Source organism: Alligator sinensis, unplaced genomic scaffold, assembly GCF_000455745.1.
Source record: "Alligator sinensis unplaced genomic scaffold, ASM45574v1 scaffold264_1, whole genome shotgun sequence".
NCBI lineage: Eukaryota > Metazoa > Chordata > Crocodylia > Alligatoridae > Alligator > Alligator sinensis.
The window spans coordinates 3804046-3811485 of NW_005841831.1; the positions used below are offsets into that span (position 1 = coordinate 3804046).

The 7440-nt window shown below is 46.9% G+C and overlaps 1 protein-coding gene across 8 annotated transcripts in view; it reads right to left on the reverse strand.

Moving 5' to 3' along the window:
• Nucleotides 1–135, reverse strand: part of GBF1 (golgi brefeldin A resistant guanine nucleotide exchange factor 1) — a 154432-nt gene extending 154297 nt beyond the window's left edge. For all 8 annotated transcript variants that reach the window (XR_003095308.1, XM_025210111.1, XM_025210025.1 and 5 more), the window contains exon 1: nt 102–135. The gene's annotated coding sequence lies outside the window, so the exon portion shown is untranslated. The remainder of the gene's footprint in view (nt 1–101) is intronic.
• Between the last annotated feature and the right edge of the window lie 7305 nt (nt 136–7440).

The window sequence follows — 7440 nt, forward strand, 5'->3', positions numbered from 1 at the left end:
AGGCGCGGTGCGGGTGCAAGGCCGGGACAGCCGCGTCCGGCCGGGAGTGGGCAACAGAAACCGGCTCCACTCCGCTCCCACTGACGTGGAGACAGCCTCACCTGAACACGCTGCCTGGTTACTGTGCTGACGGGCATGCCCGAGAGCCAACCAGAACACAGCCTGAAGTGACACGGGCGGAGCTACCCAATGAGAACTCGGCGCTGGACAGAGAGGCGGTGCAGCAGGCGGGCCCCCAGTGACAGATGAAAAAGAACCAATCGTATGAAAGAAAATCGGATTGGCAGGACTGTTGACCAATAGAAAAAGGGAAGTTTAGAGGCGGGGGGGAGGCGCACCGGGGGGGCGGGTCCTACGCGGGGGGGGGCGGGGCGACCCAGCAAAACGCCTAGTGCAGACAGCCCTAGTGGCTGTAGTAGGCGGGGCAATTCCGCGTAGCGCAACCGCAGTACTTTACACTACAGTACAGTACAGTACAGTACAGTACGTGACGTCTGTGATGTGCTTGTTCGCGCATCTTCTTTCCGGGGAGAAACGTGTGTGGTGGAGTGTCTTGTTTCAGGAGACTTACCTTTGCTTCTCGAGGAGGCTTGAAGCAGGCTTAGCTTGCTTGTGCCTTGCATCTGAGGCAGAAGGTGGAGAGGTTCGTATTGGTTTTTAATTCCCGGGAAAATCCATGCCAGAGCATAACCCAAGGCTTCAAGAAGGCCCCATCCCCTCCACCTGGGTTACCCTTTGGGCATGCCCAGATGGAAAAATTCTCCTGAGTTGAAAGGATGGGGATGGATTTGATAAGCATCAGCTGCTCCTTGGTCACTACACCATGTGTCTGCTCCTACAATGTGGTAAATGGAAGCAAAACCCTGGTGGCCTTGCCCTGTTTCTATCCCGGTTCACCAGCAGTCCTGCCAGCTCTCCTCTCCCCTCCATTCCCTGCACTCTGCACCCTCATAGGTCTTTGATAATTATGGTGATTTAAAGGCACAAGGTACAAACTTGTGCTTGTACGTACAAATGTTGATACCTTTGTAATTATTTTTAAAAAATCACCTATATTTTCCTTTTTTCATCGCCTTTCCCTCTACCTTCCAGCTATCTCTATTGCTTGTATGTCTTATTTTTCCTGTTGTCCCACTTTTTCCCCACCTCATTCGGTGAGCTCTCATCTCTTCCTCCCTCCCAACCCAGGACCACAATGTTTTTTTCAGTTCTTCTCAATGAGCTTTTATTCTATTTAAGATCTCCTCTCCAGGCTGCCTTTCCCTGACAAACCAGTACCTTTTAACCCTGCTATTCTTTTGCTTTCACAAGAACTTTCTGCACTTGGCTCCATACATTCCAGGTCCCAGAATCCTGACAGTGCTAGTCCCCATGCCCACATGCCCATACTTCCTTCTTTATGTACATACCTCCTCTCTCTCTCATCTTCAGAGATGGCCAGAAGAGGGCAAGAAACAGGTATGCAGAAAGAGCAGAGTTTGCTGCTGGCTGCAAAGATAAGATGGAAAATTAAGGTTTTAAAAACATGCCTTAGTACTGGCAACCTGCCTCATGGAAGTGGCATGAGTGGGACAGGGAACAGTACCAAATTTTACCACCTTGTAACATCCAGCTGTCATGCTTACAGGGCAGATTGGGCCTTATACACATTTAGTTCCTCTTGAGTGCATGTGCACTTTGCTTTAAGGGGCACTTTACCAATGACGCTGTTACCATTTCCTTCTGAGCCCAAATGCCACTTTTCCCAAAACACTTTGGATATCACCTGCTGAGGAATTAAAGAGAGAACTTAAAAGCTGTTGAACATATACCTGGAACCTAAACTTTTGAAAATATTCAGGTTCTGGAAACTCAGAGCCAGAGAACCAGTCTCAGCGTAGACTCCTCTGCTAATACAGAGCATCTCCAAAATGTGTAATGTGTATTGCCCTGTTGTTCAACTCTGTGATGGGTCCCTGGATGTCAGTGGTAGGAATTCTGACCTTTCACTGGTGTCCACTGAAAGTTCTGTTTCTTGCTTTCTAAGGAAATGAGTCAGCTCTGATAATCAGTATAGCACTCTGTTCCTGATAGCTAAAGTACGTACACATTTTGAGAGGCACCCTGTATGTAAACGCCTGCAGAGCTACAAGTATCAGACTCTCAGCTATTACTGCAACAAGCAAGAAGATAATTTGTTTTAAGAAGGTTGCAGAGGCAGCATTTTCTAGCATCTTCTTATGCATGGGCCAGGGAGCCAGGAGCTCCTACTCCTGCTGCCTATATCAATTCCTTCCTTGGCTTTGGCAAGTCACATAGTTTTCTGTATCTCTGGTTCCTGTTCCATGAAACAGACATTAGAACACAGACCTATCTCAAAGGGATGCACAAGTTAATAAGGCAATAAATGATGCTTGCAAGGACATAGGGACAAATCCTGGGTTTTGCTCCTTTCCTTTTGCACCGCTCAAGCAGCACAAAAAGACACCCAGGAACATTCTTTAAGAAGCCAGCTTGGGATCCCCCCAGCCCCATGGGAATTCCCAGATGACAAGGCTAGCATGGCCACTTTTTTGCCCTCTGCTTCTACCTTCACCCACCCCCTGTAAGGAGGACATGGGAGGGATGCAGCACTCTGCAGTTGTGGCTAGTCTGTTCCAGGAAGCACAAGTTAACATGAGGTGACTGAAGCACCCAGGATCACTGAGCAGGGACTAAAAAAATATTCATGCCCCTCAGCCCTTCAGGGGTAAGCAGCACAGCTCAGATGTAAATGAAGATGTCCTGTGAAGTGCTGAATTGTTGTTTATGGAAGCCTGTCACGGAGCCTGAGACTGAGCCAGCCAGGAGTCTTCAGCATGCACCCAAATACATCTCAAGGCATTAATAAAGAACAAACATTGCAATGTGCTTTGCATTTCTACTTACAATCCAGCACTGCATTGTCTGGAAAGAAAAACAATATAATATGGCACCGTGCTGTCTAGGTAGAAGAAAGTTCACTCACAATATGGTATGGTGTTACCCAGACTGAAGAGTCTTCAGGCATGACCCATCACTGTGCTGTCCTGACAGAAAATTGGGCTGATACAATTGTGCAGCATCTGAAAAAATTCAGCCCTGCACCACCCTCTGAACCTCATCTCAACCTTAGATATCTGACAGTTAGTTTATCACACTGATCTCAAGCTTTATGGAGGGCTAGAGCATGACATTCTGCACTGTAGTCTTTGGGCGCTGTTTCCCAAATTGCAAGACACAGACTCTTCAAGTTAGAGCAGCTTCTCAACCAGTGTGCCATGGCTGTCAGGGTGTTATGGGGTGCCACACAATGTTTGCACTGTTAGGTATGCAAACATGATTCACAAGATAAACACAGAATTTTCAAAAGGAATCTGTAGTGTTAAAAATATTGACCTGTTGTAGCCTGTCCAATTTTTTTGCAACAGAAGAGGTGCTCCTGTCTTTTATTGTAGTCCATAAAAAAGTTAAAACTAAGAATTGGTATTTTCTGAGGGGTGTCTCAAGTCTATTGAGGGATGCCTAGAATCTATCAAGGATTGCCTTGGGTCTAAAAAGGTTGATAGTAATTGAGTCAGATCATTGCTGTCTCCACAGATCACACCTCTACAATAGGTGACTGCAAGTTGTTATTTGCCATAGTGGTCATCATTTAGGCCACAATGTCCTGTTTCTCCCTTCTCCACCACTTGGCTCCACCTTACCCCCAACCAGCATAAGACCTGCCCCCCTCAAAGTCTTTGCTAGTAATGTTTGTTATACCTCAAATCTACAGCCAGCCATCTCTGCGCCTGTAGCCTGCAATGACAGACAGGACCAACTTTGCAAGTTCCGTTATCCTTGGCAAACAAGCAAATGTCCACCACCTGCCAGTCCATGGACACCCTACAAAGAGGTATTGAATGCTTTGCTGCCTTAGTGAACTGCTGCCCTGTCCTACAGCCAATCCTGCTGATGGATAATTACACATGGGTAAGTCATGACTCACCACACTGGCATTATTTAGTTACCAGTTTATTTTGCCATTCAGGAAAAACCTTCAACATAACTTTGTCAGCAGGGCAATGAAGAGGACCATGATGACTAATCAGATGGAGAGTGTGCATAGTCTGTAGTATGGACACTGCTGTCACTTAGCCAGATGTCACTTTCTAGCAATTCTAAACTGAAGTGACAAGGAGGAACTGCTCCTTAAGAAAGACTAGCCTAGGGGACCACCTTCAGCAGTTGACAAAGTCACAAAAAACCCTACAGTATGTCTAGGATGCAAGAAGCATGTGCGTCTCCTCAAACTACATGCATAACTGTTGTCTCTTATGACATGCTCTCTGCCATTACGCAGTGACACAAGCACAATCTCTGCCATGCTAACACCAGAGGGAACACCATGGACTGTAAAAATTGTTCTTCAGTAAACAGTGACTAAGCAGACTTTGTGAACAGTACAGTCTTCTAAAAAGGACAGTCTTGAGCCCATGGTCATGTGTGCCATAGATATGCCACAGCCAGTTAAAAAGTCTGGGATGCCTTGGAACTTTGAGTCATAATCTTCACTTGAAAGTTTTTGATAATCCCCAGAGGGAAAAGCTAGATACTTTGCCTAGGAGTCAACAGGTACCCAGGAAAAGGGCAGCATTCAGGAAATCTCTGTCACAGGTCACCAATCCTTGTACTACCTAGGAACTAACTGTATTCATACATGCCATTTACCTAAGTATCTGAAGAAACCCATCCTGGAAACACTGGTTTCATCCAACTATTCCCTTTCTGAGCAAGTTTCATAGTTTCATAGTTGTTAGGGTCAGAAGGGACCTGAACAGATCATCAACTCCGACCCTCTGTCATGAGTAGGAAAGAATGCTGGGGTCAAACGACCCCAGCTAGGTGATTATCAAGCCTCATTTTAAAGACCCCCAGGGTAGGAGCAAGCACCACTTCCCTTGGAAGTTGGGTCCAGATCCTAGCTGCCCTGACTGCAAAGTAGTGCTTCCTGATGTCCAGCCTGAACCTACTGTCAGTCAACTTATGGCTGTTATTCCTAGTTACTCCCTGCTCGGGAGAACAGGGACTCTCCCATTCCCCGCTGGTCCCCCTTGGTAAGTTTATAGGCAGCCACCAGATCCCCTCTCAGCCTTCTCTTGTGGAGGCTGAACAGGTTCAGGTCCCTTAGCCTCTCCTTGTAGTGTCTGCCCTGCTGCCCCCTGACCATGCGAGTGGCCCTCCTTTGGACCCTCTTGATGCTGTCCACATCCCTCCTGAAGTGCAGCGCCCAGAATTGGACACAGTACTCCAACTGCGGCCTGACCAATATCGCATAGAGGGGAAGGATCACCTCCTTGGACCTGCTTGTGATGCATCTGTGGATGCATGACAAGGTGCAGTTAGCCTTCCTGACCGCATCCCCACATTGGCGGCCCATGTTCATTTTGGAATCAATAATGACTCCAAGATCCTTTTTTGCCTCTGTGCTGACGAGAAGGGAGTTCCCCAGCCTGTAGGTATGCTGCTGGTTCTTCCTCCCCAGGTGCAGTACCTTGCACTTGTCTGTATTAAAACCCATCCTATTCTCATCCACCCACCCTTGTAACCAGTCCAGGTCTAGTTGTAACCTGTCCCTCCCTTCTAACGTGTCCACTTCTCTCTATATCTTAGTGTCATCCGCAAACTTGAACAAGGTGCTTTTCACCCCCTTGTCCAAGTCGCTGATGAAGATGTTGAACAGTGCAGGCCCAACGACCGAGCCCTGGGGAACCCCACTGCCCACATCCCTCCAGGTCGAAAATGACCCATCCACCACCACTCTCTGGATGCGGCCCTCCAGCCAATTTGTGACCCATCTGACTGTGTAGGCATCGACACCAGTTGCCTAATTTTTTCACAGAGAACAAATGGCAGTTACAAGCTAGTTTAAGGAAATCTGATACTGTACACCTGGTACAATCTACATGAAGGCCAGGACATGAAATGGCAATTGCTTTTTGATGAATGATCACCTGTCAATAGAAAAAAAAGCAATCATTCATTATCACGTTCCTGGACTTCCCTTCAGCATGTGATACTGTAATCCAGGAGATGGTGCTTTCTCACCTGAAAGAGATATAAAAAATCACAAAGAATGTATAAAAATGGTTTGATTTCTTTGTAGCAGAATGCACCAGATGAGTAATGATAGGAAACTCTGCCTTCAAATACAGGACACCTCACAGAGTCACATGAAGATTGTCTTGTGTCCTTTCTAACATCCACATGCAGCCTCTAGGTCAAGGGTAGGCAACCCCCAGCATGGGTGCCAGAGTGTGGCACTCAAACGCATTTTGCTCGGTACACATGCCTTTGGGTGGATATCGGGGAAGGGTCCAGGGCTACACAGCAACAGCAAGGATCGGGCCCCTCATGGCTCCCCCATCATCCACCCCTGGCACACCAACATCTTACAAGTTGAAGTTGTGGGTGTTTTTGGCACTGCACAAAAATGCTGTTGATCCCTGCTCTAGGTGAACTGACCAAATAATGTGGATTCAAGTGCCAGCTGATGCAGACAACATCAGCTCTACGTACCCTTCCTTCCCTGTATATGATTGCCACCAAGTTGACTCAGTGCTTAGATGAAATCAGCTCCCCAGTGCTGATCAACTAGTTGAACCTGAACCTCAGCCAGGCATAGGTGATGCTGGTAGGCAAAATAAAGTAGTCTGTCAAATTGCCAAACATCTCACTGTCTCCTTTGTTTGAAGTTGCACATCTATAGATGATCAGTTCAGTCCATATATTAGGAGAGCTCTGAGATTCCTTGATGTCAATAAAGTCTCACAAAGCAACATCTACAGATTATGCTTGCTATCATCTTTGGATGACTAGAAGACACCATCCCAACCTAGTAGATGATAAGCTGCCTCAGTTATTTATGTTTCTATCTTCTCTTGACTGGAATATGGCAGTGTGACATACATGGGCATAAAGCCCATGGGGCATAAGTAACCACTACAAAATGCTGCAGCAGGCCTCCTCAGCGACACAGCCTACTGCAGGTGCCTCACACCTGTTGTCCATTCCCTGCTCTGGCTTTCCATACAATACTGAATCACATGCAAGGTTGCAGGCGCTCCGGGTCTTGGGCCCAGGATATCTAAAAGACGAACTACAACTATGGGATGAAGATGATGGTTTCTGGTACAATGGAACTCTTCACCAAGATAGAAAGCTCTTCTGTTAAAGTGGCTTGTTTGGAGCCAGTCTGAAACTGCTACAAGGTATTTTCAAATCAGTGGCAAAGGACACACCATGAAACATTCCAGAGAAACTCCTACCAGACCCAGTCCTGCAGTTACTTAGAGTTTGGACCAATTCAGGTCTGAGGATCATCTCATCCAACGGTTCTCAAAATGATGGTCTACAAAGCACTTACCAGTGGTCTATCAAGCTGTGATGCTGGTTCCTAGT